At 37.1% G+C, this 12373-nt stretch overlaps 1 protein-coding gene across 2 annotated transcripts in view; it reads right to left on the bottom strand.

The window, feature by feature from the left end:
- LOC140171728 (uncharacterized) overlaps positions 1-12373 on the bottom strand; it is a 243489-nt gene that overhangs the window by 166696 nt on the left and 64420 nt on the right. The gene's annotated exons all lie outside the window — the stretch shown is intronic.

Raw genomic sequence — 12373 nt, 5'->3', positions numbered from 1 at the left:
TGTGTATGAAGCAGGCGGCGGGTGGCATGATGGTCGGAGAGAGCCGGCAAAACCGTTCGCCCGTATGACATTTTCCATATACCAGTTAGTTTTGTGGGGTTCCTTTTCGAACCCCAACGGTTTTAGCTTGTATTTATATTGTTTATTAACATAGGCCAATTTGTTTGTGATATTTCAAGCGTTTTAAAATTTCAAATAATCCCATTCAATTACCCAGTTGACGATGAAAATTTACTAAATTTAGAGAATGCATGGCGGCCACCACCTGGTATGAAAAAAGTGTCACATGAGACTGGACCATCCCGACAAACATTTTACTTACAAACAACAGGTTGCTATACAGGTTGCATGCAAATTTGCATTTAAGCAAAAACAGCAGTTTTTTTGATGAATTTTACCTTAGCTTCATAAAAGTTTGCTCAAGCTTCATTAAGTCATTTAAAATCATAATATCACTTATTCTCAGAAATGACGAAAATAAGATAACAATATCTCGCCCTCCAATCTGAACTCTTTCAATGTATAATGACACTTGAAAAAAATGCATAGAAAACAACACTTCTGATTTGGGCAAATAATGACTGAGTTCATATGCAAAATATGATACACATCAAATGGCTGCCTGATGTGCTTTTCTACTGATGTTTACAAAATGAGGACAGATATAGGTTTGTCCGAAGATATGGGTATATAGTGAACACCACGCATAGTAAATATTCAATTTTTTATTTTTATTTTTATGAAACACTTTTTTTTCATATTCAGGCAATTTTTCAAATTGACCTCAAATGACCTTTGACCTCAGTATGTGACCTTGAACTTCACCATTACATGAGCTTTCCAGTAATGCAGCTTTGGCTCAAGTTTGATATAAAATTGGATTGATTGAGCCCATATTTATTGGTCGGGCATTGAGTTTTTAAATATTGGACGAGATTTTCTCGAAATGCGATTTTCTTGAAATGCGTATTTTGCAAATACGTCATAATGCGATACGGCCGATGATATGTCATGATAAAAAAAAACACCAGAAGGCAGCATAGAGATGTTGCACCTGAACACTCCAAACAGAGATTGACAAGTCCACTCAGAAATGATTTGAAAATGGGCTATTCCAGTTGAAATCCATACACCACATGGGTGACATGACTTTACTCTTCTACACAGGGAGTGTATATTTCAAATGGGTTACCTGAATGCATAACTCCATTTGAAACCAGCGCCCCCTCTGTGGTAGATTAAGGTCATGTCTTCCAAAGGGTGTATGGATTTCATCTGGAATACCCATTGACAAGTCCATTGACAAGGTAATTTCAAAATACATGCAAAAAGCACTGATGAGTAAAATATTTTAATAGTAATTATTGCACTTGGAGGTTTTTATAGTTCTGACATTTGTGAGGTCATTTCATTTGAAATATTAATCATTAGATAGCAAAATCCCTTCCCTTTATTGAAATATTACAAATAGGGACTACTTGCAAACAATGTAAATGCATTCAATTTTGATTTCCTATTAATGTGTGTGTAAGAAATTTTAATCAACTGAAAATGTGTAATAAAATCCTAATTCTTTAAAATCTGACACGATCTTACAAAGAAAACCACTGCATGCACTTCATGTGATGCCATGATGCAATAATGAAGTCATATCAGGGAATTGCTGGTCAGACCAGCGAAACCCCTGTGGCTAAAGTCAGTGATCTTGTGTGGGGCACCAGAGGGGTCTAAGGTTCGAATCCAGCCAAGTACCTCCTTTGTTCATCTTCTCTCCTTTTTCATTCTTCAATCTGTCCTTTCCGCTAGCCAAAAACCATGTTTAGTGTTAGTGTTAAACTGGAAAAGATAGGGAGGGGTTAGGCCTATTTTCTTTCCAAAATTCTTACAATCCATACCAGGTACAAGATTGAGTGACGGCAAGAAGATGCAACATGACATTCCGTAGTGGTAATAAAATGAAGATAAAGTAAGTATTTTTGAATCAAATTGTACTTACAGATGAAATTTCGTCCCATATTTGTCGATAAATCATGACAACACGGCAGAACTGGTTGTGTAATTAGTAGTAGTATAATCCTAAATCCCTTCCTACATGAGGAGCACCATCCAGATCCAAGATGAAGCAGAAGTGAGATAAATGCAAATCACATTTTTGGCCTATTTGTAAGCAAATCACATTTTTGGCCTATTTGTAAGATTATCACTTTTTTTTGCGTGTTATTTTTTAGAAAACACTGGTGTGTTCTTTGCTCTCATAAATCGCACACAAGTCCGACCTTTAAAATTGCAGAGTGAATATGGCAAATGTATAGCTTCACTTAAGTCAGCACTTAATGCTTTGGTGAAGACGATCAAATCTTTCTTATTTTATTTTATTTCTACTTTATTCACAGACAAGGTTTATTACTTTGTTAATGGGTATTGTAGCTTTCTCTTTACAATTTGATTCTACTCTGTGATTCTACATGAAGATAAAATTGGGTGACAAACAGAATTGCTTTAAAAATGGAAGTAGCTTTTAGCCTTTGTAAATTTTGCCATTGTTGTGTTAGTTTTTTAAATGTCAAAGATTTAAAAAAAAAAAAAAACACATTGGTAATGACAAAATAAACAAAAATAAAAATATTTGAATATAACCATTGTAGGCTACTCATATAAATTTCTCCAAGGCAATTTTGTTCAGTGAAATTGTATAGTAAATTCACTGGACATTTATCGATTTTTTCTGACCACCATCTACTGTTCAATACACACAGAGCAATGTAAACAACATTTCTATTGTTCGATCCGAAATTCCGCACACACAGCGTTACTGGATCATGAAACAGTTAGAAACTGTGGAACATATTTTTTGTTCTTTTGTCATAGCCCCCCAATAATTTATTTTTATGACATTTAAAAACAACAGTGAAAACAAACACATTTTCAGCTTTCTGTACATATAATATTGTATATCGCTCATTCTACAAACTACAGAGCCATTCCACTATAGAAATTGAAAAAATTAAAGTTGTTCAAAAGACCTGCTTTTGTGTTTTTTAAGAGTAAATGTATCACTACTTTCAGATGTAAAAAATTGCCAACACCACTTGCATATTTTTCTTTCAGGAAGTCATGATGTTTTTTAACACTAAAACTCAATGTAATGTGAGCTACGTTACCGACTACAAAATGGGCTGGTTTTACTCAATCCAAGGTCATAAAAAGCAAACTAAAGATCAATTGAGTGAAATGTAAAACAGATTTCACCATTTCATAGAAGTTTTGAAGATGCGTAAGTGAGTGTGTAACGTAGCTCACAGAAACGTAATTCACTGGTTTTTAATGTTTTTACTGTGATTTGCTAACGTTAGAACGTTATGTCCGTTAATTCTAATATAAATGGGGTTCGACCACTGGTAGCTTTCACATATTATTAGGAAGTACATGTAATACAAGTGCATACTATAGAATCCTGGTAACGTAGCTCACCAATCTTAACATGGTCGGTCGAAATTTCAATGTTTACAACATTTCTATGCCAAAAATGCTACAGCATCACGATTTTTACTGTGATTTTTAAAAACCTATGAGTGTTTCCTTTCCAAAACTGCAAATTACATTGATACCTCTGCTTTACTTCTTTCCAATAACGTGTGTTAAAAAGGGGTAACGTAGCTCACAGCGTTTTGGTGGAAAGTGCAATTTATTTTAGAATTACACAAAGACGTTTTAATCACTAAAAAATAATGTTGATAAACAATATGATGGTGCGTTATCTAATTAAAAAACAACAAATATGTAAAGAAATCGCATTTATTCAAAGAACATATTCAGGGTTAGATGTGACACTTGAGCAGTGGAAATGCATTTTTAGCGATTTTTGAGCCTTTGCAAGGGTTAATCAGGCTTTATCTAGAAACACTCTTGATGATGCGCCTGTCTTGGGCAGCTCTCTACAACTAGTATGATTTTATACTACTTCCAGTTTGAACTTTCCAACTATTTTTGAACTGATGATAGATATACGCCTGGCAGTCAACTTGGTCAACTTATTTTTGACTATTTTGCTGTAGTTTGCAAGTATTTTACCAGCTTTTTATTTCATGCTCTGTATCAAACTGTATGCTCATGGCTACTACCATTACATTGCACAGGACAGTGAGCTATGCAATCAATAGTATCATCCTCATTGGACTTGTGTTGATACATATTGATCTGGCTTCATTAGATTCAATATTGTTGAGATTTAATTCAATCAAATCTCACACCACCACAATGGGTGTATATACCAGAATTGAGCTACTTCAGTATCAGGATAATAAAACTTGTAATGACAAACTTCCTCAAGATGTTTGGAACACAATTTGGTCATTGGGTATAGAGAGAGATGAATTTAGACCCACACGCCGTGGTGTAAAATCTGGTCTTAAAGTGAAACAGAAAAGAACTCACTATGATAAACATACATTCTCAACCCAATCCAGTACTGCTTCCAAGAACAATACTAACCTAAATGTATGTCAGTGGAACATACGTAGTATAAGGAACAAAACAACAACATGTTCGGACTTGGTAATGGATCACAAATTAGACATTATGTTTCTTACGAAACTTGGTTGTCTGCTGATTTAGATCAAGTAGTCATTGGTGAACTGACACTACCCGGGTATAATTTCATCAATATGCCCCGTAAAACTGACCGACATGGTGGAATTGGCGTTCTTCATAGATCAGCACTAAAGCTGCAGATTTACCCTTCTGATTTCCTTGCAGAGACATTTGAACATGTTATCATAATTGACAAAGAAAGTAAGATCAAGTATGTCATTGTTTACAGGCCTCCCCCATCGTCTGAAAACAAATTCACAACATCAAAGTTCCTCTCCGAGTTTGACGATTTCTTAATGTTTGTGAATACGTTGAGCGGAAAGATCATTTTCTTAGGTGACTTTAATGTTCACGTAAACAAGCCAGAGAGAGCTGATGTTGCCCACTATTTGTCATCTTTAGAAGGAATTGGTTTTCACCAACATGTTGTGGGGCCTACACATATAAGTGGTAACACATTAGATCATGTCATGTCCCGCACCGATGAAAATCTGGTTCTTCAATGTACTGTTGGAACAAGGTTATCAGATCATAACGTCATCCACTGCAAGCTCAATGTTGAGAAACCTAGCGATCAAAAGGAAATTATTTCCTCCCGTAAAGTGAAAGACATAGATTCAGTGTCTTTTGAAAGTGACTTTCGCTCAGCGCTCATCTCTTCGAATAACACCCCTGATGATGCTAACGCTGCTGTCGAAATGTTTGAGAAAGCAGTAACCCTAACCCTGGACAAGCATGCCCCTGCTACGGAAAGAACTTGTAACCGTAGGGTTCGGCCAGCCATGGTATAGCAAAGAAATTCATGAAGCTAGAAGAGTTCGATTTAAATTGGAAAAGAAATGGCGAAGAACTGGACGATTAGAGGTGCACCATCAACTCTATCTTGACCAACATAAGCTTGTTAATACCATGATTGAAAGTGCAAAGAAGGCTTATTTTAGGGACAAATTAAAGAACGCTGATAGCAAATCTGCTTTCAGAACCATAAATGGTCTTCTCAATAATAACAACAAGACCTTACCTACTCATGACTCATTGCAATGTTTATGTGATGATTTTGCTTTTTACTTTAAGGACAAAGTTGATAAGATCCAGAAAGGACTCAAGTAGAAAGAAGCAGTGTAAATAGTAACAGTGTAATTGATTCATGTAACCAAAGTAATGTTGTGTATGAACTATCTGAGTTTCCATTGTTAAGTGAGAATGATATGTCCAAACTCATTCAAGGGTTTGCAGCAAAAAACTGCTTGCTTGATTGCATTCCCACATGGTTTATAAAGAGTAATCTTAACGCATTTGTACCAATTATAACCAAAATTGCTAACATGTCTCTGTCAACAGGTGTTTTTCCGGCTGCACTGAAACATGCCATCATCAGTCCAATCATCAAAAAACCCTCCTTGGATCCTAACAACCTCAAAAATTACCGTCCTGTGTCGAACATTAAATTCTTATCCAAAGTCATCGAGAAGCACGCTGTAAATACCATCAGCAACCACATGCGTGAATGTAATCTTGGTGAACCTTTACAGTCTGCCTAGCGAACCGCAAACAGCACCGAAACGGCACTTTTGAAGGTTAAAGATGACATCATGACCGCAATTTATCATCGTGAAGGTGTCTTTCTTGTGATGCTTGATTTAAGCGTTGCGTTTGATACTGTTACACATAGCATCCTCTTTGACAGGATGGAATACGAACTTGGCATAAAAGGCAGTGCTCTTATGTGGCTCAAATCATATTTCAGTGGCCGTACCACCAGCATTTCCATCAATGGTGCCCAATCTGCCAATTGTACCTTGGACTACGGTTTGCCACAGGGCTCCATAGTGGGTCCTCTATCTTTCACTGTTTACACCATTCCGATTGGAAGAATTATTCAGAAACATGGCTTATCTTACCATCTCTATGCGGATGATGTTCAACTTTACATCAGTTTTGACCCATCCAGTAACTTGTCTATTGATTCAGCTCTCTCCAAACTTACAAAGTGCATTAGTGATATTCAAAGTTGGATGACGTGTAATTGGTTAAAGCTGAACAATGACAAAACTGAATTTTTTGTGGCTTTGTCACCTTTCAACAAACGCCGCATGCCTGCTGTCAAACTTCACATCGGTAATACTGTGATTGAGCCAACTGAGACTGTGCGTAACCTTGGTGTCGTTTTTGATAGCCAAATGTCCATGTCTCCCCAAGTTACTTCTCTCTCACGCAGCGTTACCTACCATCTCCGTAACATCTCTCGCATTCGTCATTATCTAGACTTTGATCGTGTAACAATGTGGTTCGCTCACTCATTCTGTCCAGATTGGATTATGGTAACATCTTACTTTTGGGTTCGAATGTCACTGAAATTGCTCGTCTTCAAAGACTAGAGAATTGGGCAGCCAAGATTATTTTTTTTTTTTCCAATAAAGACCATGCTTCACCATTGCTCCACAATTGCACTGGCTGCCTGTGAGGGAGAGAATCTACTACAAAGCCATGTTGTATGTTTACAAGTGCCTTGCTGGCTTGGGGCCAGATTATTTGGCATCCTCCTTGACATTATACATCCCTGGAAGACAAGGACTTGATCTGCCACTGATGCCACTCGTCTGCATGTGCCCAAACTCCACTACCGTTCATTTAAGTCTGCCGCTGATAAGGCTTTTGCTTTCATAGCTCCCTCAAGTTGTGGAACCAGTTACCTGTTTCAGTCCGCTCCTCCAACTCTTTGCCAGTGTTCAAAAAGGGCTGAAAACATTTCTGTTTTCAGAAACATAATTGCTTGTTATTGGTTCTTGTGAACTTTTTGCTTATATTCTATCATGTTTTTGTTGTATATTTCTTGCTATGTTGTTTTGAGCGCTGTGATCATTTGAAATGGCGCTATATAAAAGCCTATTGTATGTATGTATGTATGTATGAAGAAAGCATTTAAAGTATGGAAAACTATATATGTCCGTGTAGATCTCGTTGAGTTCTACCAGAAAAACAACATATTTGATGCCCTAAATGCTCGACAAAGTGTTTGTGGACCAAAGAATGGAAAAAAGGCTATTGGCACCAGATTTTGTAGAATGAGCGATATATATCTACATTAGCAAGGTTATTTTGATCGGAGGAAGCCGAGTCCCGTGGCCAAGTTTGTCACCCATGCAAACGCTATGGAAATTGCTGATATTACGCCGCTTCGTATTGGTTGTTACGATAGACAGTGCTTTATTTTAACCAATTGGAAAGAATTTTATATCAGCATTTGGCTAAGATTGCCAGTAAAATGATGGCGCTTTCGTCCAAAATAAATGATACACTCCGGGAGTATGATACGCAGAAGAAGCCGGTCGCCATGGACTAAAAACGATCATGCCACAGGAAATTTGCCGAAACTTGGGAACAGAAAAAATTAAATGACGGCGGATTTTTACAAGATATAAATATAAATTTTATACTACAAGATCGGTAACAAACTAAGCTTCAACAAACCCTTTTCGTCCATGAAAAAAAAAAGACCTTTCCATTCAAAAGAACAGAGTCAAAACCGTGCGAAATCGGCCATTTTTCAAGCCTTTTCTTACCAGAAAACAAGTCGCACTGATAATGAAGCTTGAGTGAACAGGACAAATTCATATGTTTCATCACAAAACTCGCCAAATTCCATAGATGCCGTGAGACAGGACTTTCCCTACAACGAGTACACATGCATGACATGGGTACAAAATGCAGCCAAAACCTGGGACTTATAACGCACCATAACGACCCCTAAACGCAAAATCAGTACGGTACACAAGGACGCAGAATATAGTAGTTAAACATGGAATCTTCACAAATTTGCACATAAATAGTCACCAAAGATGATGTTACTATGATTTTACAATGCCATTACGTTGGTATTACGATGGTTGATTAAAGAGCAAGTCCCACCAGACTATTTCTTCTAGGGTGAACCAAACCTGCATGGTTATCAAATTAATCAGTGACAAGGTTATCTCTTAATTTGATAGATGCTAATTGATGTTTAATGTTATTGCATCGATTAGCATAATCAAATTCAGGGATAACCTTTTTTACTGATATTAATTTGATAACTTGGCAGGTTTGGTTCACCCCAGAAGTCAACTGCTCTGACGGGGCTTCCTCTTTAAGTATAAACACCGCAGGTTCGCTGCTATTTTCCTGTCTGATTGTAAACACAAGGTGGCGCTACACCACAATCACAATCAATCAATTACGCAAAGAGGCCTAAACTTGAAACAAATATACTCAAAACAAATTGGCATTTACAACTATGCCTAACTCCTGGGATGCTTATGTGTATTTTAGTACCATGGTACATTTGTACACATCATACTTAGTGGTAATGTCTTGCGTTTAATAATTAGCTTCACTAGCTTGTACTTATGTCATATGCATTAAAGATAATGCATCAAATACTTATTTACTGTGGTATATACAATTGTTTATTCAACTTCATTGACATTCTTGACAGAGACATGGGCGTACTTTAATGTGGACACTCAAAATTTATAGACATGTCAATAAATGTTTCAGATATATGAAGACATTTCAATGACAAACCACAACCCACAGGATCCTTTATTTACATTGCCCATCAAGGTGCTCTTCAGATACTTCATAGACCCTGTTCACATTAGAAAATTTCTTCATTCGACGAAGATAAGTTAATCTTGATTAACTAATTAAGCAAGCATACACATTGCGCTTAAAAAAGACCAAACAAAGACATTGCACTATACACATTAATTTTCATGAAAATTAACGAAGCTATTAACGCCCGGTTATTATTAAAGACGGCAAGGGTCACTTGTCACATGATCACTTTCCTTCGTCGAACAAAGCGAACATACACATTACAAAACTAACTTCGTCGAACGAAGTATTCCTTTGTCAAAACAACCTTTTTAGCTTCATTGAACAAAGCAATTTTAATCTTCATCGAAGGAAGAAAAGTGCATACACAGTAGGAAGAAACAATTTTTAATCTTCGTTCGAGGTTCATCGAATGAAGAAAATTTTACAATGTGAACAGGGTCATAGGCTCTGGGGTGGTTAGGGATGTAGGGAATGGTATGGAAGAAGTATGATTGACAGAGGCTATGAAGCACTTAGATAATTTGGTGACAACTCTCTAGTCCGAAGGTTCCCTAGTCCGAAGCCTCCTTAGTCCGAAGGTTCACTAGTCCGAACACGTAATTTACCACTCACTAGTCCAAATTCGGAAAAGGGTTCGCTAGTCCGAATATCGGGTTCTCTAGTCCGAATGTAGAATAAGGCTCACTATAACCCTAACACTAACCCTTATTCTATTTTCGGACGACAGAACCTTCGACTTAGCGAACTTAATTTGGTTTTTGGACGTAGCGACCCTTCGGACTAGTGACCCTTTGGACTAGAGAGAAGTCCCGGATAATTCAGCTTTATCTCTGTATTGGTACATTGAATGATTTAAAGTTTAAAACTTTTGACCCAATAACAAATAAAATACTTCTACCTCGAAATTTTTTTGATTTTCTCTTTTCAATTTCATTCTACATATCGACTGCTCAGTGTCAGAAGTGGGTAAGTGTAATAGCTGCCCTGTGAACATTTGGCAATTTACACACAGTATATTGTACTCATTTACACATGGCAGCTATAATTGCACTTACCCACTTCTGGCACTCAGCAGTAGACTTTGGTTGGAAAAATCTGTGAGTGAGTATATTGGAAGTTCCAGTGCCAGTGATAATTTGTGTGCGCAGTATACAAGAAGCACTGAAGGCAGTGGCGTGTCCAGGGGGGTGCTGAAGCCCTCTGCTCTCACTGTGTTAAAAATCATGTAAAATCAGCCGGTTTTTTGCGATTTTAGCCATTAAGCCCCTTGCATAACTATGAAAGCCCCTCTGAGCCCCCCACAGGAACAGATCCTGGACATTTTTTTACAAAACAAACTAACACCTACCTGATAAACCTGTATGCAAGTCATTGATTATACATTCCTATATCCCTAGCAAATGCTACAAAATCATCTCAAAACTCCTCCTCCAACAATTCCTCTGCAAAACTATATCTCTATTGAATAAAGAGTTTAACTTTGACACTATACACTATTTTTTGCTCATCTAGAACATTTTCACTAGTTCGACTAGCATCTTCAGCAGATGGTGATGCTGTGATGATATCTTGTCTACAATCAGGATATTCCTCACAGATGATGTCATGTGATTGACTGTATGTCATAGGATGTTACGATGTAGCCCCCCCCCCCCTTCTCGGGCATCAGCTGGTTATCCCAAATAGGATCTATTTCTAGTCCTTGGTCACGATTCAGTCTCAGTTTTTGAGTCCTTATGTGGATAGCTTCAAGATCTCTCCGGGAAAACATTCCATGTGAGCGAAAAATAGTGTAGTGTCGCAGTTAAACTCTTTATTCATTTTATCTACCACTATGTATGAATATCAACTACTATGTACGAATATCCAGTTATCCAGTTATACACTTCTAGTGCCCGTTTCTATTCATCGTTATGTATTCTTCTCCCGTGCATTATTTTCGCGAACTACCCTTCACAGCCCAAATTATATAAACCTGCACGCTAAACAATGCATTATCTAAAACCTGCACGCTAAACAATAGATTCTAGATAATACGTGCACGCTCAAATACTAGAAATACTACTTTCACATAACCATAAAGTAGAGTTAGGTGGCGCTTTAGACACAGAGCTAGAGATCACATAACTATATAATTGTCTGTTCGATATATATACCAACAAAAAAGTACGAATATACATTCTGTGGTGTTAAAATGGTATAGTTACAAACGGTGTTCTATAATACCGAACAAGGTGCAACTCGCTAGACTTGAGTCCAGTCCTCGTTTACGGAGTTTAGGATTAGGGTTTAGGGTTGGGATAGGGCAGTCTTGTAATAAGACTAGTAGAGTTGCACCCTTGCAAATATCATTGTCATAAATTATGATTAATGACCTCAAATAAATCAAACATCAAATGAGAATAATCGAGCTTCTATGAATTAAAAAGGGCCAAAAACAGGTGGATCATAATTATACAAGATGACACCATTGCAAAATATTCAGTATTTTACAAATGAAATACATGTAGGCCTATATCTAAAATAACATAGCCGGGCCCGGGAAACACACACTAGCGCATAATATCATGATCATGCTTTATAATACCATAGGCCTTCAAACACATGTGTTTGAAGGCCTATGATAATACTGAACAAATTGTTAAATCCCAATGTCGTGTGTTTTAATATAAGTAGTTCAAATTATAGAGCTATAAAGTCCAGTTGATATTCACCGTAGTACTAGTCTGACATCTAAATCGATCGTTTCCAACTGGTTCAGTGCTCTCTGTGTTCGAAACCACGATATTAAATGATCACAACATAAAGTCAAGTCAATTAAACCATGCGTGAATAAGTTACCTAAGTATGACGTATGGCTTAATCGATACCATTGATTACAGGGATTGATTTTCTTTACCAGTTAAATGCTACGTAGCTGGTCAATGTCCTGACGGTGTTTTTAAAATGTAAGATATTTTCCTAATATTAAAACTAATATAATGAATGCAGCAATTAATATTGCCTATTGTTTTAATAGTGTATGACGGATAATGTACTCGTGCAAATGCATTCGTCAAGATAATTGCACTTGCCATGGAGTTATTGCATTTAGCTTTCGAGCCTATCGGCTCTCAAGCTAAATGCAATAACTCCACGGCGCGTGCGATTATCTTGACGAATGCATTGCACTCAGTTCATTATC

This window comes from Amphiura filiformis, chromosome 15 (assembly GCF_039555335.1).
Source record: "Amphiura filiformis chromosome 15, Afil_fr2py, whole genome shotgun sequence".
Taxonomy (NCBI): Eukaryota; Metazoa; Echinodermata; class Ophiuroidea; order Amphilepidida; family Amphiuridae; genus Amphiura; species Amphiura filiformis.
This window is presented reverse-complemented; position numbering and strand designations above follow the sequence as displayed.